The 22,452-nt window shown below is 40.2% G+C and overlaps 20 non-coding genes and 1 pseudogene across 20 annotated transcripts; all 21 read left to right on the top strand.

The window, feature by feature from the left end:
• The first annotated feature begins 102 nt into the window (after positions 1–102).
• LOC132999221 (5S ribosomal RNA) lies at positions 103–211 on the top strand (annotated as a pseudogene).
• Positions 212–2,351: 2,140 nt separating this feature from the next.
• Positions 2,352–2,470, top strand: LOC132999262 (5S ribosomal RNA). Its single transcript, XR_009678128.1, has one exon. It is a non-coding gene; the product is annotated as a 5S ribosomal RNA (ribosomal RNA).
• Positions 2,471–2,971: 501 nt separating this feature from the next.
• LOC132999212 (5S ribosomal RNA) lies at positions 2,972–3,090 on the top strand. Its single transcript, XR_009678084.1, has one exon. It is a non-coding gene; the product is annotated as a 5S ribosomal RNA (ribosomal RNA).
• A 501-nt stretch (positions 3,091–3,591) lies between these two features.
• LOC132999263 (5S ribosomal RNA) lies at positions 3,592–3,710 on the top strand. Its single transcript, XR_009678129.1, has one exon. It is a non-coding gene; the product is annotated as a 5S ribosomal RNA (ribosomal RNA).
• Positions 3,711–4,211: 501 nt separating this feature from the next.
• LOC132999264 (5S ribosomal RNA) lies at positions 4,212–4,330 on the top strand. Its single transcript, XR_009678130.1, has one exon. It is a non-coding gene; the product is annotated as a 5S ribosomal RNA (ribosomal RNA).
• Positions 4,331–6,462: 2,132 nt separating this feature from the next.
• On the top strand, positions 6,463–6,581 carry LOC132999265 (5S ribosomal RNA). Its single transcript, XR_009678131.1, has one exon. It is a non-coding gene; the product is annotated as a 5S ribosomal RNA (ribosomal RNA).
• A 501-nt stretch (positions 6,582–7,082) lies between these two features.
• Positions 7,083–7,201, top strand: LOC132999267 (5S ribosomal RNA). The gene has a single exon (XR_009678132.1). It is a non-coding gene; the product is annotated as a 5S ribosomal RNA (ribosomal RNA).
• Positions 7,202–7,702: 501 nt separating this feature from the next.
• LOC132999269 (5S ribosomal RNA) lies at positions 7,703–7,821 on the top strand. Its single transcript, XR_009678134.1, has one exon. It is a non-coding gene; the product is annotated as a 5S ribosomal RNA (ribosomal RNA).
• A 2,124-nt stretch (positions 7,822–9,945) lies between these two features.
• On the top strand, positions 9,946–10,064 carry LOC132999270 (5S ribosomal RNA). The gene has a single exon (XR_009678135.1). It is a non-coding gene; the product is annotated as a 5S ribosomal RNA (ribosomal RNA).
• Positions 10,065–10,565: 501 nt separating this feature from the next.
• LOC132999271 (5S ribosomal RNA) lies at positions 10,566–10,684 on the top strand. Its single transcript, XR_009678136.1, has one exon. It is a non-coding gene; the product is annotated as a 5S ribosomal RNA (ribosomal RNA).
• A 501-nt stretch (positions 10,685–11,185) lies between these two features.
• Positions 11,186–11,304, top strand: LOC132999272 (5S ribosomal RNA). The gene has a single exon (XR_009678137.1). It is a non-coding gene; the product is annotated as a 5S ribosomal RNA (ribosomal RNA).
• Positions 11,305–13,429: 2,125 nt separating this feature from the next.
• LOC132999273 (5S ribosomal RNA) lies at positions 13,430–13,548 on the top strand. The gene has a single exon (XR_009678138.1). It is a non-coding gene; the product is annotated as a 5S ribosomal RNA (ribosomal RNA).
• A 501-nt stretch (positions 13,549–14,049) lies between these two features.
• On the top strand, positions 14,050–14,168 carry LOC132999274 (5S ribosomal RNA). Its single transcript, XR_009678139.1, has one exon. It is a non-coding gene; the product is annotated as a 5S ribosomal RNA (ribosomal RNA).
• A 501-nt stretch (positions 14,169–14,669) lies between these two features.
• On the top strand, positions 14,670–14,788 carry LOC132999275 (5S ribosomal RNA). The gene has a single exon (XR_009678140.1). It is a non-coding gene; the product is annotated as a 5S ribosomal RNA (ribosomal RNA).
• Positions 14,789–15,289: 501 nt separating this feature from the next.
• Positions 15,290–15,408, top strand: LOC132999276 (5S ribosomal RNA). The gene has a single exon (XR_009678141.1). It is a non-coding gene; the product is annotated as a 5S ribosomal RNA (ribosomal RNA).
• A 501-nt stretch (positions 15,409–15,909) lies between these two features.
• LOC132999277 (5S ribosomal RNA) lies at positions 15,910–16,028 on the top strand. Its single transcript, XR_009678142.1, has one exon. It is a non-coding gene; the product is annotated as a 5S ribosomal RNA (ribosomal RNA).
• Positions 16,029–18,141: 2,113 nt separating this feature from the next.
• LOC132999278 (5S ribosomal RNA) lies at positions 18,142–18,260 on the top strand. The gene has a single exon (XR_009678143.1). It is a non-coding gene; the product is annotated as a 5S ribosomal RNA (ribosomal RNA).
• A 501-nt stretch (positions 18,261–18,761) lies between these two features.
• On the top strand, positions 18,762–18,880 carry LOC132999280 (5S ribosomal RNA). The gene has a single exon (XR_009678145.1). It is a non-coding gene; the product is annotated as a 5S ribosomal RNA (ribosomal RNA).
• A 501-nt stretch (positions 18,881–19,381) lies between these two features.
• Positions 19,382–19,500, top strand: LOC132999281 (5S ribosomal RNA). The gene has a single exon (XR_009678146.1). It is a non-coding gene; the product is annotated as a 5S ribosomal RNA (ribosomal RNA).
• Positions 19,501–20,001: 501 nt separating this feature from the next.
• On the top strand, positions 20,002–20,120 carry LOC132999283 (5S ribosomal RNA). Its single transcript, XR_009678147.1, has one exon. It is a non-coding gene; the product is annotated as a 5S ribosomal RNA (ribosomal RNA).
• Positions 20,121–20,621: 501 nt separating this feature from the next.
• Positions 20,622–20,740, top strand: LOC132999284 (5S ribosomal RNA). The gene has a single exon (XR_009678148.1). It is a non-coding gene; the product is annotated as a 5S ribosomal RNA (ribosomal RNA).
• The last annotated feature ends 1,712 nt before the right edge of the window (positions 20,741–22,452 follow it).

Below are 22,452 nucleotides of genomic sequence, written 5' to 3' on the forward strand. Positions count from 1 at the left end.
AATAACAATAAAAACCCAGTTTCAATGGTCACAAAGCGACAACAGTATTCACCATGGTGGTGGTTCACATGTTTAAATAAGGTATTGTGACTTGGCTCTTTCGCTTACGGCCATACCACCCTGAATACGTCCGATCTCGGAAGCTAAGCAGGGTCGGGCCTGGTTAGTACTTGGATGGGAGACCGCCTGGGAATACCAGGTGCTGTAAGCTTTTTCCAATTTTCTTTGCAACCAGCAGAGGGTGCTGTTGCTGCTGCTTCACAGGAGAAACGTCTTGGAAAGAGCAGGAAAGTATGGAGGACCATACATGACATAAGTATAAATAAATAAATAAATAAATAAATGTAGAAATAAATACAGAAATAAATACAGAAATAAATAAATAAAAAAGGAAATAAATTAATTAATACATAAATAAATAAATAAATAAATACGTTACTAACAACAGAAATAAATAAATAAATGTCTTAAATATATTTGCACATTTATTTATTCCCTGATTTATATTTTTCACGTTTTCAATCACCTTATGCTAATGAGAAAGGCGGGCCTAACCGCAGTCTCATGCAGGATTGGTCACAGGAGTGTAATGATCCAGCCTTTCAATGCTGACTGGTGTCCAGTAGCTGTTTGCAGTGTTGTGCCAGTTCACGTCTCGTGTTCTCCTGAGCACAGGGAGCGAGCAGAGAGGAGGAGGAAGCAGAAACTCCTGCTCGGAAAGAAACAAGCCTGCAGCTTCTGCTCTGCCCATGAAGCAGCTGATCTCTGAGCAGATGTGACCAGAGACTGTTTTACAAAGTCACTGAGCGGCTGCATCGAGGTGACGAGCTCAAGTCTCAGTTTTTGTCTCTGTGCGAGTGTGTGGCACTGAGGGGTGCGGAGCCCGGGTGCCTGTGTGTGCGTGTGTGTATAGCTCAGTTGACCAATCCTGCTCGAGACTGAGTTTGGGACCGCCTACCTCATTTACATATGGACAATTAATTGTTGAAAAATAAAAATGTTGCAAAAAAAAAATGTGGAAATAGATAAAGAAATAAATGAATACATGTGGACATAAATACAGAAGTAAATTAATCAATGTGTTAAACTTATTCCCACAATTATTTCAACTTTTATGTATTTCAACATTTATTTAATTCCACATTTAATTGTCTCATATGTAAATGAGGTAGGAGGTCCCAAACTCAGTCTCGAGCAGGATTGGTCAACTGAGCTATACACACACGCACACACAGGCCCCGTGGCTCCGCACCCCTCAGTGCCACACACTTGCACAGAGACAAAAACTGAGACTTGAGCTCGTCACCTCGATGCAGCCGCTCAGTGACTTTGTAAAACAGTGAAAACACAGAGTTTCTCTGGTCACATCTGCTCAGAGATCAGCTGCTTCATGCGCAGAGCAGAAGCTGCAGGTGGTTTGTACCGAGCTGGAGTTTCTGCTTCCTCCTCCTCTCTGCGCTCTCCTTGTGCTCAGGAGAACACGAGACGTGGCGCTCACAGTCAGGATTACTGACACCTTAATCATCCCAATAAAAAATAACCTGAACTAACCCTCTGAACTTGAACTAGTTCATTTTAAGTGTGAACCGGCTCAACACTGCAAACAGCTACTGGACACCAGTCAGCATTGAAAGGCTGGATCATTACACTCCTGTGACCAATCCTGCATGAGACTGCAGTTAGGCCCGCCTTTCTCATTAGCATAAGGTGATTGAAAACGTGAAAAATATAAATCAGGGAATAAATAAATGTGCAAATATATTTAAGACATTTATTTATTTATTTCTGTTGTTAGTAACGTATTTATTTATTTATTTCTGTATTAATTAATTTATTTCCTTTTTTATTTATTCATTTATTTATTTATTTCTGTATTTATTTCTACATGTATTTATTTATACTTATGTCATGTATGGTCCTCCATAGTAAAGACCATAAAAGACTGGCCATCAAAGAAACAAAGGATATGGAACACACACACAGATCATCGCTGAAGGAACAGAATGAACATTCAAGTGACTTTTGATATTCAAACCACTACTTTTTTCACGTAGTAGTAACATATCATTCTCAAAATGTCATATTTGGAGAGAAGGATGAAAGAGCAGCGAGTTTACTCACCATCAAAAGAAGAAACAGTGTATGAAACCAGGACATTATCACTGAAGACAATGATTGAAAATTGTAATGATTTATTCTTGCAATATTGTGACAAAATTGCACCTTGAGCTTCTCTTTCCTTAACATTAAATAACAATAAAAACCCAGTTTCAATGGTCACAAAGCGACAACAGTATTCACCATGGTGGTGGTTCACATGTTTAAATAAGGTATTGTGACTTGGCTCTTTCGCTTACGGCCATACCACCCTGAACACGCCCGATCTCGTCCGATCTCGGAAGCTAAGCAGGGTCGGGCCTGGTTAGTACTTGGATGGGAGACCGCCTGGGAATACCAGGTGCTGTAAGCTTTTTCCAATTTTCTTTGCAACCAGCAGAGGGTGCTGTTGCTGCTGCTTCACAGGAGAAACGTCTTGGAAAGAGCAGGAAAGACCATAAAAGACTGGCCATCAAAGAAACAAAGGATATGGAACACACACACAGATCATCGCTGAAGGAACAGAATGAACATTCAAGTGACTTTTGATATTCAAACCACTACTTTATTCACGTAGTAGTAACATATCATTCTCAAAATGTCATATTTGGAGAGAAGGATGAAAGAGCAGCGAGTTTACTCACCATCAAAAGAAGAAACAGTGTATGAAACCAGGACATTATCACTGAAGACAATGATTGAAAATTGTAATGATTTATTCTTGCAATATTGTGACAAAATTGCACCTTGAGCTTCTCTTTCCTTAACATTAAATAACAATAAAAACCCAGTTTCAATGGTCACAAAGCGACAACAGTATTCACCATGGTGGTGGTTCACATGTTTAAATAAGGTATTGTGACTTGGGTCTTTCGCTTACGGCCATACCACCCTGTACACGCCCGATCTCGTCCGATCTCGGAAGCTAAGCAGGGTCGGGCCTGGTTAGTACTTGGATGGGAGACCGCCTGGGAATACCAGGTGCTGTAAGCTTTTTCCAATTTTCTTTGCAACCAGCAGAGGGTGCTGTTGCTGCTGCTTCACAGGAGAAACGTCTTGGAAAGAGCAGGAAAGACCATAAAAGACTGGCCATCAAAGAAACAAAGGATATGGAACACACACACAGATCATCGCTGAAGGAACAGAATGAACATTCAAGTGACTTTTGATATTCAAACCACTACTTTATTCACGTAGTAGTAACATATCATTCTCAAAATGTCATATTTGGAGAGAAGGATGAAAGAGCAGCGAGTTTACTCACCATCAAAAGAAGAAACAGTGTATGAAACCAGGACATTATCACTGAAGACAATGATTGAAAATTGTAATGATTTATTCTTGCAATATTGTGACAAAATTGCACCTTGAGCTTCACTTTCCTTAACATTAAATAACAATAAAAACCCAGTTTCAATGGTCACAAAGCGACAACAGTATTCACCATGGTGGTGGTTCACATGTTTAAATAAGGTATTGTGACTTGGCTCTTTCGCTTACGGCCATACCACCCTGAACACGCCCGATCTCGTCCGATCTCGGAAGCTAAGCAGGGTCGGGCCTGGTTAGTACTTGGATGGGAGACCGCCTGGGAATACCAGGTGCTGTAAGCTTTTTCCAATTTTCTTTGCAACCAGCAGAGGGTGCTGTTGCTGCTGCTTCACAGGAGAAACGTCTTGGAAAGAGCAGGAAAGACCATAAAAGACTGGCCATCAAAGAAACAAAGGATATGGAACACACACACAGATCATCGCTGAAGGAACAGAATGAACATTCAAGTGACTTTTGATATTCAAACCACTACTTTATTCACGTAGTAGTAACATATCATTCTCAAAATGTCATATTTGGAGAGAAGGATGAAAGAGCAGCGAGTTTACTCACCATCAAAAGAAGAAACAGTGTATGAAACCAGGACATTATCACTGAAGACAATGATTGAAAATTGTAATGATTTATTCTTGCAATATTGTGACAAAATTGCACCTTGAGCTTCTCTTTCCTTAACATTAAATAACAATAAAAACCCAGTTTCAATGGTCACAAAGCGACAACAGTATTCACCATGGTGGTGGTTCACATGTTTAAATAAGGTATTGTGACTTGGGTCTTTCGCTTACGGCCATACCACCCTGAACACGCCCGATCTCGTCCGATCTCGGAAGCTAAGCAGGGTCGGGCCTGGTTAGTACTTGGATGGGAGACCGCCTGGGAATACCAGGTGCTGTAAGCTTTTTCCAATTTTCTTTGCAACCAGCAGAGGGTGCTGTTGCTGCTGCTTCACAGGAGAAACGTCTTGGAAAGAGCAGGAAAGTATGGAGGACCATACATGACATAAGTATAAATAAATAAATAAATAAATGTAGATATAAATACAGAAATAAATAAATAAATAAATAAATAAAAAAGGAAATTAATTAATTAATACAGAAATAAATAAATAAATACGTTACTAACAACAGAAATAAATAAATAAATGTCTTAAATATATTTGCACATTTATTTATTCCCTGATTTATATTTTTCACGTTTTCAATCACCTTATGCTAATGAGAAAGGCGGGCCTAACCGCAGTCTCATGCAGGATTGGTCACAGGAGTGTAATTATCCAGCCTTTCAATGCTGACTGGTGTCCAGTAGCTGTTTGCAGTGTTGTGCCAGTTCACGTCTCGTGTTCTCCTGAGCACAGGGAGCGAGCAGAGAGGAGGAGGAAGCAGAAACTCCTGCTCGGAAAGAAACAAGCCTGCAGCTTCTGCTCTGCCCATGAAGCAGCTGATCTCTGAGCAGATGTGACCAGAGACTGTTTTACAAAGTCACTGAGCGGCTGCATCGAGGTGACGAGCTCAAGTCTCAGTTTTTGTCTCTGTGCGAGTGTGTGGCACTGAGGGGTGCGGAGCCCGGGTGCCTGTGTGTATAGCTCAGTTGACCAATCCTGCTCGAGACTGAGTTTGGGACCGCCTACCTCATTTACATATGGACAATTAATTGTTGAAAAATAAAAATGTTGCAAAAAAAAATGTGGAAATAGATAAAGAAATAAATGAATACATGTGGAGATAAATACAGAAGTAAATTAATCAATGTGTTAAACTTATTCCCACAATTATTTCAACTTTTATGTATTTCAACATTTATTTAATTCCACATTTAATTGTCTCATATGTAAATGAGGTAGGAGGTCCCAAACTCAGTCTCGAGCAGGATTGGTCAACTGAGCTATACACACACGCACACACAGGCCCCGTGGCTCCGCACCCCTCAGTGCCACACACTTGCACAGAGACAAAAACTGAGACTTGAGCTCGTCACCTCGATGCAGCCGCTCAGTGACTTTGTAAAACAGTGAAAACACAGAGTTTCTCTGGTCACATCTGCTCAGAGATCAGCTGCTTCATGCGCAGAGCAGAAGCTGCAGGTGGTTTGTACCGAGCTGGAGTTTCTGCTTCCTCCTCCTCTCTGCGCTCTCCTTGTGCTCAGGAGAACACGAGACGTGGCGCTCACAGTCAGGATTACTGACACCTTAATCATTCCAATAAAAAATAACTTGAACTAACCCTCTGAACTTGAACTAGTTAATTTTAAGTGTGAACCGGCTCAACACTGCGAACAGCTACTGGACACCAGTCAGCATTGAAAGGCTGGATCATTACACTCCTGTGACCAATCCTGCATGAGACTGCAGTTAGGCCCGCCTTTCTCATTAGCATAAGGTGATTGAAAACGTGAAAAATATAAATCAGGGAATAAATAAATGTGCAAATATATTTAAGACATTTATTTATTTATTTCTGTTGTTAGTAACGTATTTATTTATTTATTTCTGTATTAATTAATTTATTTCCTTTTTTATTTATTTATTTATTTATTTCTGTATTTATTTCTACATTTATTTATTTATTTATTTATACTTATGTCATGTATGGTCCTCCATACTCCATAGTAAAGACCATAAAAGACTGGCCATCAAAGAAACAAAGGATATGGAACACACACACAGATCATCGCTGAAGGAACAGAATGAACATTCAAGTGACTTTTGATATTCAAACCACTACTTTATTCACGTAGTAGTAACATATCATTCTCAAAATGTCATATTTGGAGAGAAGGATGAAAGAGCAGCGAGTTTACTCACCATCAAAAGAAGAAACAGTGTATGAAACCAGGACATTATCACTGAAGACAATGATTGAAAATTGTAATGATTTATTCTTGCAATATTGTGACAAAATTGCACCTTGAGCTTCTCTTTCCTTAACATTAAATAACAATAAAAACCCAGTTTCAATGGTCACAAAGCGACAACAGTATTCACCATGGTGGTGGTTCACATGTTTAAATAAGGTATTGTGACTTGGGTCTTTCGCTTACGGCCATACCACCCTGAACACGCCCGATCTCGTCCGATCTCGGAAGCTAAGCAGGGTCGGGCCTGGTTAGTACTTGGATGGGAGACCGCCTGGGAATACCAGGTGCTGTAAGCTTTTTCCAATTTTCTTTGCAACCAGCAGAGGGTGCTGTTGCTGCTGCTTCACAGGAGAAACGTCTTGGAAAGAGCAGGAAAGACCATAAAAGACTGGCCATCAAAGAAACAAAGGATATGGAACACACACACAGATCATCGCTGAAGGAACAGAATGAACATTCAAGTGACTTTTGATATTCAAACCACTACTTTATTCACGTAGTAGTAACATATCATTCTCAAAATGTCATATTTGGAGAGAAGGATGAAAGAGCAGCGAGTTTACTCACCATCAAAAGAAGAAACAGTGTATGAAACCAGGACATTATCACTGAAGACAATGATTGAAAATTGTAATGATTTATTCTTGCAATATTGTGACAAAATTGCACCTTGAGCTTCACTTTCCTTAACATTAAATAACAATAAAAACCCAGTTTCAATGGTCACAAAGCGACAACAGTATTCACCATGGTGGTGGTTCACATGTTTAAATAAGGTATTGTGACTTGGCTCTTTCGCTTACGGCCATACCACCCTGAACACGCCCGATCTCGTCCGATCTCGGAAGCTAAGCAGGGTCGGGCCTGGTTAGTACTTGGATGGGAGACCGCCTGGGAATACCAGGTGCTGTAAGCTTTTTCCAATTTTCTTTGCAACCAGCAGAGGGTGCTGTTGCTGCTGCTTCACAGGAGAAACGTCTTGGAAAGAGCAGGAAAGACCATAAAAGACTGGCCATCAAAGAAACAAAGGATATGGAACACACACACAGATCATCGCTGAAGGAACAGAATGAACATTCAAGTGACTTTTGATATTCAAACCACTACTTTATTCACGTAGTAGTAACATATCATTCTCAAAATGTCATATTTGGAGAGAAGGATGAAAGAGCAGCGAGTTTACTCACCATCAAAAGAAGAAACAGTGTATGAAACCAGGACATTATCACTGAAGACAATGATTGAAAATTGTAATGATTTATTCTTGCAATATTGTGACAAAATTGCACCTTGAGCTTCTCTTTCCTTAACATTAAATAACAATAAAAACCCAGTTTCAATGGTCACAAAGCGACAACAGTATTCACCATGGTGGTGGTTCACATGTTTAAATAAGGTATTGTGACTTGGGTCTTTCGCTTACGGCCATACCACCCTGAACACGCCCGATCTCGTCCGATCTCGGAAGCTAAGCAGGGTCGGGCCTGGTTAGTACTTGGATGGGAGACCGCCTGGGAATACCAGGTGCTGTAAGCTTTTTCCAATTTTCTTTGCAACCAGCAGAGGGTGCTGTTGCTGCTGCTTCACAGGAGAAACGTCTTGGAAAGAGCAGGAAAGTATGGAGGACCATACATGACATAAGTATAAATAAATAAATAAATAAATGTAGATATAAATACAGAAATAAATAAATAAATAAAAAAGGAAATTAATTAATTAATACAGAAATAAATAAATAAATACGTTACTAACAACAGAAATAAATAAATAAATGTCTTAAATATATTTGCACATTTATTTATTCCCTGATTTATATTTTTCACGTTTTCAATCACCTTATGCTAATGAGAAAGGCGGGCCTAACCGCAGTCTCATGCAGGATTGGTCACAGGAGTGTAATTATCCAGCCTTTCAATGCTGACTGGTGTCCAGTAGCTGTTTGCAGTGTTGTGCCAGTTCACGTCTCGTGTTCTCCTGAGCACAGGGAGCGAGCAGAGAGGAGGAGGAAGCAGAAACTCCTGCTCGGAAAGAAACAAGCCTGCAGCTTCTGCTCTGCCCATGAAGCAGCTGATCTCTGAGCAGATGTGACCAGAGACTGTTTTACAAAGTCACTGAGCGGCTGCATCGAGGTGACGAGCTCAAGTCTCAGTTTTTGTCTCTGTGCGAGTGTGTGGCACTGAGGGGTGCGGAGCCCGGGTGCCTGTGTGTATAGCTCAGTTGACCAATCCTGCTCGAGACTGAGTTTGGGACCGCCTACCTCATTTACATATGGACAATTAATTGTTGAAAAATAAAAATGTTGCAAAAAAAAATGTGGAAATAGATAAAGAAATAAATGAATACATGTGGAGATAAATACAGAAGTAAATTAATCAATGTGTTAAACTTATTCCCACAATTATTTCAACTTTTATGTATTTCAACATTTATTTAATTCCACATTTAATTGTCTCATATGTAAATGAGGTAGGAGGTCCCAAACTCAGTCTCGAGCAGGATTGGTCAACTGAGCTATACACACACGCACACACAGGCCCCGTGGCTCCGCACCCCTCAGTGCCACACACTTGCACAGAGACAAAAACTGAGACTTGAGCTCGTCACCTCGATGCAGCCGCTCAGTGACTTTGTAAAACAGTGAAAACACAGAGTTTCTCTGGTCACATCTGCTCAGAGATCAGCTGCTTCATGCGCAGAGCAGAAGCTGCAGGTGGTTTGTACCGAGCTGGAGTTTCTGCTTCCTCCTCCTCTCTGCGCTCTCCTTGTGCTCAGGAGAACACGAGACGTGGCGCTCACAGTCAGGATTACTGACACCTTAATCATTCCAATAAAAAATAACTTGAACTAACCCTCTGAACTTGAACTAGTTAATTTTAAGTGTGAACCGGCTCAACACTGCGAACAGCTACTGGACACCAGTCAGCATTGAAAGGCTGGATCATTACACTCCTGTGACCAATCCTGCATGAGACTGCAGTTAGGCCCGCCTTTCTCATTAGCATAAGGTGATTGAAAACGTGAAAAATATAAATCAGGGAATAAATAAATGTGCAAATATATTTAAGACATTTATTTATTTATTTCTGTTGTTAGTAACGTATTTATTTATTTATTTCTGTATTAATTAATTTATTTCCTTTTTTATTTATTTATTTATTTATTTCTGTATTTATTTCTACATTTATTTATTTATTTATTTATACTTATGTCATGTATGGTCCTCCATACTCCATAGTAAAGACCATAAAAGACTGGCCATCAAAGAAACAAAGGATATGGAACACACACACAGATCATCGCTGAAGGAACAGAATGAACATTCAAGTGACTTTTGATATTCAAACCACTACTTTATTCACGTAGTAGTAACATATCATTCTCAAAATGTCATATTTGGAGAGAAGGATGAAAGAGCAGCGAGTTTACTCACCATCAAAAGAAGAAACAGTGTATGAAACCAGGACATTATCACTGAAGACAATGATTGAAAATTGTAATGATTTATTCTTGCAATATTGTGACAAAATTGCACCTTGAGCTTCTCTTTCCTTAACATTAAATAACAATAAAAACCCAGTTTCAATGGTCACAAAGCGACAACAGTATTCACCATGGTGGTGGTTCACATGTTTAAATAAGGTATTGTGACTTGGGTCTTTCGCTTACGGCCATACCACCCTGAACACGCCCGATCTCGTCCGATCTCGGAAGCTAAGCAGGGTCGGGCCTGGTTAGTACTTGGATGGGAGACCGCCTGGGAATACCAGGTGCTGTAAGCTTTTTCCAATTTTCTTTGCAACCAGCAGAGGGTGCTGTTGCTGCTGCTTCACAGGAGAAACGTCTTGGAAAGAGCAGGAAAGACCATAAAAGACTGGCCATCAAAGAAACAAAGGATATGGAACACACACACAGATCATCGCTGAAGGAACAGAATGAACATTCAAGTGACTTTTGATATTCAAACCACTACTTTATTCACGTAGTAGTAACATATCATTCTCAAAATGTCATATTTGGAGAGAAGGATGAAAGAGCAGCGAGTTTACTCACCATCAAAAGAAGAAACAGTGTATGAAACCAGGACATTATCACTGAAGACAATGATTGAAAATTGTAATGATTTATTCTTGCAATATTGTGACAAAATTGCACCTTGAGCTTCACTTTCCTTAACATTAAATAACAATAAAAACCCAGTTTCAATGGTCACAAAGCGACAACAGTATTCACCATGGTGGTGGTTCACATGTTTAAATAAGGTATTGTGACTTGGCTCTTTCGCTTACGGCCATACCACCCTGAACACGCCCGATCTCGTCCGATCTCGGAAGCTAAGCAGGGTCGGGCCTGGTTAGTACTTGGATGGGAGACCGCCTGGGAATACCAGGTGCTGTAAGCTTTTTCCAATTTTCTTTGCAACCAGCAGAGGGTGCTGTTGCTGCTGCTTCACAGGAGAAACGTCTTGGAAAGAGCAGGAAAGACCATAAAAGACTGGCCATCAAAGAAACAAAGGATATGGAACACACACACAGATCATCGCTGAAGGAACAGAATGAACATTCAAGTGACTTTTGATATTCAAACCACTACTTTATTCACGTAGTAGTAACATATCATTCTCAAAATGTCATATTTGGAGAGAAGGATGAAAGAGCAGCGAGTTTACTCACCATCAAAAGAAGAAACAGTGTATGAAACCAGGACATTATCACTGAAGACAATGATTGAAAATTGTAATGATTTATTCTTGCAATATTGTGACAAAATTGCACCTTGAGCTTCTCTTTCCTTAACATTAAATAACAATAAAAACCCAGTTTCAATGGTCACAAAGCGACAACAGTATTCACCATGGTGGTGGTTCACATGTTTAAATAAGGTATTGTGACTTGGGTCTTTCGCTTACGGCCATACCACCCTGAACACGCCCGATCTCGTCCGATCTCGGAAGCTAAGCAGGGTCGGGCCTGGTTAGTACTTGGATGGGAGACCGCCTGGGAATACCAGGTGCTGTAAGCTTTTTCCAATTTTCTTTGCAACCAGCAGAGGGTGCTGTTGCTGCTGCTTCACAGGAGAAACGTCTTGGAAAGAGCAGGAAAGTATGGAGGACCATACATGACATAAGTATAAATAAATAAATAAATAAATGTAGATATAAATACAGAAATAAATAAATAAATAAATAAATAAAAAAGGAAATTAATTAATTAATACAGAAATAAATAAATAAATACGTTACTAACAACAGAAATAAATAAATAAATGTCTTAAATATATTTGCACATTTATTTATTCCCTGATTTATATTTTTCACGTTTTCAATCACCTTATGCTAATGAGAAAGGCGGGCCTAACCGCAGTCTCATGCAGGATTGGTCACAGGAGTGTAATTATCCAGCCTTTCAATGCTGACTGGTGTCCAGTAGCTGTTTGCAGTGTTGTGCCAGTTCACGTCTCGTGTTCTCCTGAGCACAGGGAGCGAGCAGAGAGGAGGAGGAAGCAGAAACTCCTGCTCGGAAAGAAACAAGCCTGCAGCTTCTGCTCTGCCCATGAAGCAGCTGATCTCTGAGCAGATGTGACCAGAGACTGTTTTACAAAGTCACTGAGCGGCTGCATCGAGGTGACGAGCTCAAGTCTCAGTTTTTGTCTCTGTGCGAGTGTGTGGCACTGAGGGGTGCGGAGCCCGGGTGCCTGTGTGTATAGCTCAGTTGACCAATCCTGCTCGAGACTGAGTTTGGGACCGCCTACCTCATTTACATATGGACAATTAATTGTTGAAAAATAAAAATGTTGCAAAAAAAAATGTGGAAATAGATAAAGAAATAAATGAATACATGTGGAGATAAATACAGAAGTAAATTAATCAATGTGTTAAACTTATTCCCACAATTATTTCAACTTTTATGTATTTCAACATTTATTTAATTCCACATTTAATTGTCTCATATGTAAATGAGGTAGGAGGTCCCAAACTCAGTCTCGAGCAGGATTGGTCAACTGAGCTATACACACACGCACACACAGGCCCCGTGGCTCCGCACCCCTCAGTGCCACACACTTGCACAGAGACAAAAACTGAGACTTGAGCTCGTCACCTCGATGCAGCCGCTCAGTGACTTTGTAAAACAGTGAAAACACAGAGTTTCTCTGGTCACATCTGCTCAGAGATCAGCTGCTTCATGCGCAGAGCAGAAGCTGCAGGTGGTTTGTACCGAGCTGGAGTTTCTGCTTCCTCCTCCTCTCTGCGCTCTCCTTGTGCTCAGGAGAACACGAGACGTGGCGCTCACAGTCAGGATTACTGACACCTTAATCATTCCAATAAAAAATAACTTGAACTAACCCTCTGAACTTGAACTAGTTAATTTTAAGTGTGAACCGGCTCAACACTGCGAACAGCTACTGGACACCAGTCAGCATTGAAAGGCTGGATCATTACACTCCTGTGACCAATCCTGCATGAGACTGCAGTTAGGCCCGCCTTTCTCATTAGCATAAGGTGATTGAAAACGTGAAAAATATAAATCAGGGAATAAATAAATGTGCAAATATATTTAAGACATTTATTTATTTATTTCTGTTGTTAGTAACGTATTTATTTATTTATTTCTGTATTAATTAATTTATTTCCTTTTTTATTTATTTATTTATTTATTTCTGTATTTATTTCTACATTTATTTATTTATTTATTTATACTTATGTCATGTATGGTCCTCCATAGTAAAGACCATAAAAGACTGGCCATCAAAGAAACAAAGGATATGGAACACACACACAGATCATCGCTGAAGGAACAGAATGAACATTCAAGTGACTTTTGATATTCAAACCACTACTTTATTCACGTAGTAGTAACATATCATTCTCAAAATGTCATATTTGGAGAGAAGGATGAAAGAGCAGCGAGTTTACTCACCATCAAAAGAAGAAACAGTGTATGAAACCAGGACATTATCACTGAAGACAATGATTGAAAATTGTAATGATTTATTCTTGCAATATTGTGACAAAATTGCACCTTGAGCTTCTCTTTCCTTAACATTAAATAACAATAAAAACCCAGTTTCAATGGTCACAAAGCGACAACAGTATTCACCATGGTGGTGGTTCACATGTTTAAATAAGGTATTGTGACTTGGCTCTTTCGCTTACGGCCATACCACCCTGAACACGCCCGATCTCGTCCGATCTCGGAAGCTAAGCAGGGTCGGGCCTGGTTAGTACTTGGATGGGAGACCGCCTGGGAATACCAGGTGCTGTAAGCTTTTTCCAATTTTCTTTGCAACCAGCAGAGGGTGCTGTTGCTGCTGCTTCACAGGAGAAACGTCTTGGAAAGAGCAGGAAAGACCATAAAAGACTGGCCATCAAAGAAACAAAGGATATGGAACACACACACAGATCATCGCTGAAGGAACAGAATGAACATTCAAGTGACTTTTGATATTCAAACCACTACTTTATTCACGTAGTAGTAACATATCATTCTCAAAATGTCATATTTGGAGAGAAGGATGAAAGAGCAGCGAGTTTACTCACCATCAAAAGAAGAAACAGTGTATGAAACCAGGACATTATCACTGAAGACAATGATTGAAAATTGTAATGATTTATTCTTGCAATATTGTGACAAAATTGCACCTTGAGCTTCTCTTTCCTTAACATTAAATAACAATAAAAACCCAGTTTCAATGGTCACAAAGCGACAACAGTATTCACCATGGTGGTGGTTCACATGTTTAAATAAGGTATTGTGACTTGGCTCTTTCGCTTACGGCCATACCACCCTGAACACGCCCGATCTCGTCCGATCTCGGAAGCTAAGCAGGGTCGGGCCTGGTTAGTACTTGGATGGGAGACCGCCTGGGAATACCAGGTGCTGTAAGCTTTTTCCAATTTTCTTTGCAACCAGCAGAGGGTGCTGTTGCTGCTGCTTCACAGGAGAAACGTCTTGGAAAGAGCAGGAAAGACCATAAAAGACTGGCCATCAAAGAAACAAAGGATATGGAACACACACACAGATCATCGCTGAAGGAACAGAATGAACATTCAAGTGACTTTTGATATTCAAACCACTACTTTATTCACGTAGTAGTAACATATCATTCTCAAAATGTCATATTTGGAGAGAAGGATGAAAGAGCAGCGAGTTTACTCACCATCAAAAGAAGAAACAGTGTATGAAACCAGGACATTATCACTGAAGACAATGATTGAAAATTGTAATGATTTATTCTTGCAATATTGTGACAAAATTGCACCTTGAGCTTCTCTTTCCTTAACATTAAATAACAATAAAAACCCAGTTTCAATGGTCACAAAGCGACAACAGTATTCACCATGGTGGTGGTTCACATGTTTAAATAAGGTATTGTGACTTGGGTCTTTCGCTTACGGCCATACCACCCTGAACACGCCCGATCTCGTCCGATCTCGGAAGCTAAGCAGGGTCGGGCCTGGTTAGTACTTGGATGGGAGACCGCCTGGGAATACCAGGTGCTGTAAGCTTTTTCCAATTTTCTTTGCAACCAGCAGAGGGTGCTGTTGCTGCTGCTTCACAGGAGAAACGTCTTGGAAAGAGCAGGAAAGACCATAAAAGACTGGCCATCAAAGAAACAAAGGATATGGAACACACACACAGATCATCGCTGAAGGAACAGAATGAACATTCAAGTGACTTTTGATATTCAAACCACTACTTTATTCACGTAGTAGTAACATATCATTCTCAAAATGTCATATTTGGAGAGAAGGATGAAAGAGCAGCGAGTTTACTCACCATCAAAAGAAGAAACAGTGTATGAAACCAGGACATTATCACTGAAGACAATGATTGAAAATTGTAATGATTTATTCTTGCAATATTGTGACAAAATTGCACCTTGAGCTTCACTTTCCTTAACATTAAATAACAATAAAAACCCAGTTTCAATGGTCACAAAGCGACAACAGTATTCACCATGGTGGTGGTTCACATGTTTAAATAAGGTATTGTGACTTGGCTCTTTCGCTTACGGCCATACCACCCTGAACACGCCCGATCTCGTCCGATCTCGGAAGCTAAGCAGGGTCGGGCCTGGTTAGTACTTGGATGGGAGACCGCCTGGGAATACCAGGTGCTGTAAGCTTTTTCCAATTTTCTTTGCAACCAGCAGAGGGTGCTGTTGCTGCTGCTTCACAGGAGAAACGTCTTGGAAAGAGCAGGAAAGACCATAAAAGACTGGCCATCAAAGAAACAAAGGATATGGAACACACACACAGATCATCGCTGAAGGAACAGAATGAACATTCAAGTGACTTTTGATATTCAAACCACTACTTTATTCACGTAGTAGTAACATATCATTCTCAAAATGTCATATTTGGAGAGAAGGATGAAAGAGCAGCGAGTTTACTCACCATCAAAAGAAGAAACAGTGTATGAAACCAGGACATTATCACTGAAGACAATGATTGAAAATTGTAATGATTTATTCTTGCAATATTGTGACAAAATTGCACCTTGAGCTTCTCTTTCCTTAACATTAAATAACAATAAAAACCCAGTTTCAATGGTCACAAAGCGACAACAGTATTCACCATGGTGGTGGTTCACATGTTTAAATAAGGTATTGTGACTTGGCTCTTTCGCTTACGGCCATACCACCCTGAACACGCCCGATCTCGTCCGATCTCGGAAGCTAAGCAGGGTCGGGCCTGGTTAGTACTTGGATGGGAGACCGCCTGGGAATACCAGGTGCTGTAAGCTTTTTCCAATTTTCTTTGCAACCAGCAGAGGGTGCTGTTGCTGCTGCTTCACAGGAGAAACGTCTTGGAAAGAGCAGGAAAGTATGGAGGACCATACATGACATAAGTATAAATAAATAAATAAATAAATGTAGATATAAATACAGAAATAAATAAATAAATAAAAAAGGAAATTAATTAATTAATACAGAAATAAATAAATAAATACGTTACTAACAACAGAAATAAATAAATAAATGTCTTAAATATATTTGCACATTTATTTATTCCCTGATTTATATTTTTCACGTTTTCAATCACCTTATGCTAATGAGAAAGGCGGGCCTAACCGCAGTCTCATGCAGGATTGGTCACAGGAGTGTAATTATCCAGCCTTTCAATGCTGACTGGTGTCCAGTAGCTGTTTGCAATGTTGTGCCAGTTCACGTCTCGTGTTCTCCTGAGCACAGGGAGCGAGCAGAGAGGAGGAGGAAGCAGAAACTCCTGCTCGGAAAGAAACAAGCCTGCAGCTTCTGCTCTGCCCATGAAGCAGCTGATCTCTGAGCAGATGTGACCAGAGACTGTTTTACAAAGTCACTGAGCGGCTGCATCGAGGTGACGAGCTCAAGTCTCAGTTTTTGTCTCTGTGCGAGTGTGTGGCACTGAGGGGTGCGGAGCCCGGGTGCCTGTGTGTATAGCTCAGTTGACCAATCCTGCTCGAGACTGAGTTTGGGACCGCCTACCTCATTTACATATGGACAATTAATTGTTGAAAAATAAAAATGTTTCAAAAAAAAATGTGGAAATAGATAAAGAAATAAATGAATACATGTGGAGATAAATACAGAAGTAAATTAATCAATGTGTTAAACTTATTCCCACAATTATTTCAACTTTTATGTATTTCAACATTTATTTAATTCCACATTTAATTGTCTCATATGTAAATGAGGTAGGAGGTCCCAAACTCAGTCTCGAGCAGGATTGGTCAACTGAGCTATACACACACGCACACACAGGCCCCGTGGCTCCGCACCCCTCAGTGCCACACACTTGCACAGAGACAAAAACTGAGACTTGAGCTCGTCACCTCGATGCAGCCGCTCAGTGACTTTGTAAAACAGTGAAAACACAGAGTTTCTCTGGTCACATCTGCTCAGAGATCAGCTGCTTCATGCGCAGAGCAGAAGCTGCAGGTGGTTTGTACCGAGCTGGAGTTTCTGCTTCCTCCTCCTCTCTGCGCTCTCCTTGTGCTCAGGAGAACACGAGACGTGGCGCTCACAGTCAGGATTACTGACACCTTAATCATTCCAATAAAAAATAACTTGAACTAACCCTCTGAACTTGAACTAGTTAATTTTAAGTGTGAACCGGCTCAACACTGCGAACAGCTACTGGACACCAGTCAGCATTGAAAGGCTGGATCATTACACTCCTGTGACCAATCCTGCATGAGACTGCAGTTAGGCCCGCCTTTCTCATTAGCATAAGGTGATTGAAAACGTGAAAAATATAAATCAGGGAATAAATAAATGTGCAAATATATTTAAGACATTTATTTATTTATTTCTGTTGTTAGTAACGTATTTATTTATTTATTTCTGTATTAATTAATTTATTTCCTTTTTTATTTATTTATTTATTTCTGTATTTATTTCTACATTTATTTATTTATTTATTTATACTTATGTCATGTATGGTCCTCCATAGTAAAGACCATAAAAGACTGGCCATCAAAGAAACAAAGGATATGGAACACACACACAGATCATCGCTGAAGGAACAGAATGAACATTCAAGTGACTTTTGATATTCAAACCACTACTTTATTCACGTAGTAGTAACATATCATTCTCAAAATGTCATATTTGGAGAGAAGGATGAAAGAGCAGCGAGTTTACTCACCATCAAAAGAAGAAACAGTGTATGAAACCAGGACATTATCACTGAAGACAATGATTGAAAATTGTAATGATTTATTCTTGCAATATTGTGACAAAATTGCACCTTGAGCTTCTCTTTCCTTAACATTAAATAACAATAAAAACCCAGTTTCAATGGTCACAAAGCGACAACAGTATTCACCATGGTGGTGGTTCACATGTTTAAATAAGGTATTGTGACTTGGCTCTTTCGCTTACGGCCATACCACCCTGAACACGCCCGATCTCGTCCGATCTCGGAAGCTAAGCAGGGTCGGGCCTGGTTAGTACTTGGATGGGAGACCGCCTGGGAATACCAGGTGCTGTAAGCTTTTTCCAATTTTCTTTGCAACCAGCAGAGGGTGCTGTTGCTGCTGCTTCACAGGAGAAACGTCTTGGAAAGAGCAGGAAAGACCATAAAAGACTGGCCATCAAAGAAACAAAGGATATGGAACACACACACAGATCATCGCTGAAGGAACAGAATGAACATTCAAGTGACTTTTGATATTCAAACCACTACTTTATTCACGTAGTAGTAACATATCATTCTCAAAATGTCATATTTGGAGAGAAGGATGAAAGAGCAGCGAGTTTACTCACCATCAAAAGAAGAAACAGTGTATGAAACCAGGACATTATCACTGAAGACAATGATTGAAAATTGTAATGATTTATTCTTGCAATATTGTGACAAAATTGCACCTTGAGCTTCTCTTTCCTTAACATTAAATAACAATAAAAACCCAGTTTCAATGGTCACAAAGCGACAACAGTATTCACCATGGTGGTGGTTCACATGTTTAAATAAGGTATTGTGACTTGGCTCTTTCGCTTACGGCCATACCACCCTGAACACGCCCGATCTCGTCCGATCTCGGAAGCTAAGCAGGGTCGGGCCTGGTTAGTACTTGGATGGGAGACCGCCTGGGAATACCAGGTGCTGTAAGCTTTTTCCAATTTTCTTTGCAACCAGCAGAGGGTGCTGTTGCTGCTGCTTCACAGGAGAAACGTCTTGGAAAGAGCAGGAAAGACCATAAAAGACTGGCCATCAAAGAAACAAAGGATATGGAACACACACACAGATCATCGCTGAAGGAACAGAATGAACATTCAAGTGACTTTTGATATTCAAACCACTACTTTATTCACGTAGTAGTAACATATCATTCTCAAAATGTCATATTTGGAGAGAAGGATGAAAGAGCAGCGAGTTTACTCACCATCAAAAGAAGAAACAGTGTATGAAACCAGGACATTATCACTGAAGACAATGATTGAAAATTGTAATGATTTATTCTTGCAATATTGTGACAAAATTGCACCTTGAGCTTCTCTTTCCTTAACATTAAATAACAATAAAAACCCAGTTTCAATGGTCACAAAGCGACAACAGTATTCACCATGGTGGTGGTTCACATGTTTAAATAAGGTATTGTGACTTGGCTCTTTCGCTTACGGCCATACCACCCTGAACACGCCCGATCTCGTCCGATCTCGGAAGCTAAGCAGGGTCGGGCCTGGTTAGTACTTGGATGGGAGACCGCCTGGGAATACCAGGTGCTGTAAGCTTTTTCCAATTTTCTTTGCAACCAGCAGAGGGTGCTGTTGCTGCTGCTTCACAGGAGAAACGTCTTGGAAAGAGCAGGAAAGACCATAAAAGACTGGCCATCAAAGAAACAAAGGATATGGAACACACACACAGATCATCGCTGAAGGAACAGAATGAACATTCAAGTGACTTTTGATATTCAAACCACTACTTTATTCACGTAGTAGTAACATATCATTCTCAAAATGTCATATTTGGAGAGAAGGATGAAAGAGCAGCGAGTTTACTCACCATCAAAAGAAGAAACAGTGTATGAAACCAGGACATTATCACTGAAGACAATGATTGAAAATTGTAATGATTTATTCTTGCAATATTGTGACAAAATTGCACCTTGAGCTTCACTTTCCTTAACATTAAATAACAATAAAAACCCAGTTTCAATGGTCACAAAGCGACAACAGTATTCACCATGGTGGTGGTTCACATGTTTAAATAAGGTATTGTGACTTGGCTCTTTCGCTTACGGCCATACCACCCTGAACACGCCCGATCTCGTCCGATCTCGGAAGCTAAGCAGGGTCGGGCCTGGTTAGTACTTGGATGGGAGACCGCCTGGGAATACCAGGTGCTGTAAGCTTTTTCCAATTTTCTTTGCAACCAGCAGAGGGTGCTGTTGCTGCTGCTTCACAGGAGAAACGTCTTGGAAAGAGCAGGAAAGACCATAAAAGACTGGCCATCAAAGAAACAAAGGATATGGAACACACACACAGATCATCGCTGAAGGAACAGAATGAACATTCAAGTGACTTTTGATATTCAAACCACTACTTTATTCACGTAGTAGTAACATATCATTCTCAAAATGTCATATTTGGAGAGAAGGATGAAAGAGCAGCGAGTTTACTCACCATCAAAAGAAGAAACAGTGTATGAAACCAGGACATTATCACTGAAGACAATGATTGAAAATTGTAATGATTTATTCTTGCAATATTGTGACAAAATTGCACCTTGAGCTTCTCTTTCCTTAACATTAAATAACAATAAAAACCCAGTTTCAATGGTCACAAAGCGACAACAGTATTCACCATGGTGGTGGTTCACATGTTTAAATAAGGTATTGTGACTTGGCTCTTTCGCTTACGGCCATACCACCCTGAACACGCCCGATCTCGTCCGATCTCGGAAGCTAAGCAGGGTCGGGCCTGGTTAGTACTTGGATGGGAGACCGCCTGGGAATACCAGGTGCTGTAAGCTTTTTCCAATTTTCTTTGCAACCAGCAGAGGGTGCTGTTGCTGCTGCTTCACAGGAGAAACGTCTTGGAAAGAGCAGGAAAGTATGGAGGACCATACATGACATAAGTATAAATAAATAAATAAATAAATGTAGATATAAATACAGAAATAAATAAATAAATAAAAAAGGAAATTAATTAATTAATACAGAAATAAATAAATAAATACGTTACTAACAACAGAAATAAATAAATAAATGTCTTAAATATATTTGCACATTTATTTATTCCCTGATTTATATTTTTCACGTTTTCAATCACCTTATGCTAATGAGAAAGGCGGGCCTAACCGCAGTCTCATGCAGGATTGGTCACAGGAGTGTAATTATCCAGCCTTTCAATGCTGACTGGTGTCCAGTAGCTGTTTGCAATGTTGTGCCAGTTCACGTCTCGTGTTCTCCTGAGCACAGGGAGCGAGCAGAGAGGAGGAGGAAGCAGAAACTCCTGCTCGGAAAGAAACAAGCCTGCAGCTTCTGCTCTGCCCATGAAGCAGCTGATCTCTGAGCAGATGTGACCAGAGACTGTTTTACAAAGTCACTGAGCGGCTGCATCGAGGTGACGAGCTCAAGTCTCAGTTTTTGTCTCTGTGCGAGTGTGTGGCACTGAGGGGTGCGGAGCCCGGGTGCCTGTGTGTATAGCTCAGTTGACCAATCCTGCTCGAGACTGAGTTTGGGACCGCCTACCTCATTTACATATGGACAATTAATTGTTGAAAAATAAAAATGTTGCAAAAAAAAATGTGGAAATAGATAAAGAAATAAATGAATACATGTGGAGATAAATACAGAAGTAAATTAATCAATGTGTTAAACTTATTCCCACAATTATTTCAACTTTTATGTATTTCAACATTTATTTAATTCCACATTTAATTGTCTCATATGTAAATGAGGTAGGAGGTCCCAAACTCAGTCTCGAGCAGGATTGGTCAACTGAGCTATACACACACGCACACACAGGCCCCGTGGCTCCGCACCCCTCAGTGCCACACACTTGCACAGAGACAAAAACTGAGACTTGAGCTCGTCACCTCGATGCAGCCGCTCAGTGACTTTGTAAAACAGTGAAAACACAGAGTTTCTCTGGTCACATCTGCTCAGAGATCAGCTGCTTCATGCGCAGAGCAGAAGCTGCAGGTGGTTTGTACCGAGCTGGAGTTTCTGCTTCCTCCTCCTCTCTGCGCTCTCCTTGTGCTCAGGAGAACACGAGACGTGGCGCTCACAGTCAGGATTACTGACACCTTAATCATTCCAATAAAAAATAACTTGAACTAACCCTCTGAACTTGAACTAGTTAATTTTAAGTGTGAACCGGCTCAACACTGCGAACAGCTACTGGACACCAGTCAGCATTGAAAGGCTGGATCATTATACTCCTGTGACCAATCCTGCATGAGACTGCAGTTAGGCCCGCCTTTCTCATTAGCATAAGGTGATTGAAAACGTGAAAAATATAAATCAGGGAATAAATAAATGTGCAAATATATTTAAGACATTTATTTATTTATTTCTGTTGTTAGTAACGTATTTATTTATTTATTTCTGTATTAATTAATTTATTTCCTTTTTTATTTATTCATTTATTTATTTATTTCTGTATTTATTTCTACATGTATTTATTTATACTTATGTCATGTATGGTCCTCCATAGGAAAGACCATAAAAGACTGGCCAT

This window comes from Limanda limanda, chromosome 3 (genome assembly GCF_963576545.1).
Source record: "Limanda limanda chromosome 3, fLimLim1.1, whole genome shotgun sequence".
In the NCBI taxonomy this organism is placed as follows: Eukaryota; Metazoa; Chordata; class Actinopteri; order Pleuronectiformes; family Pleuronectidae; genus Limanda; species Limanda limanda.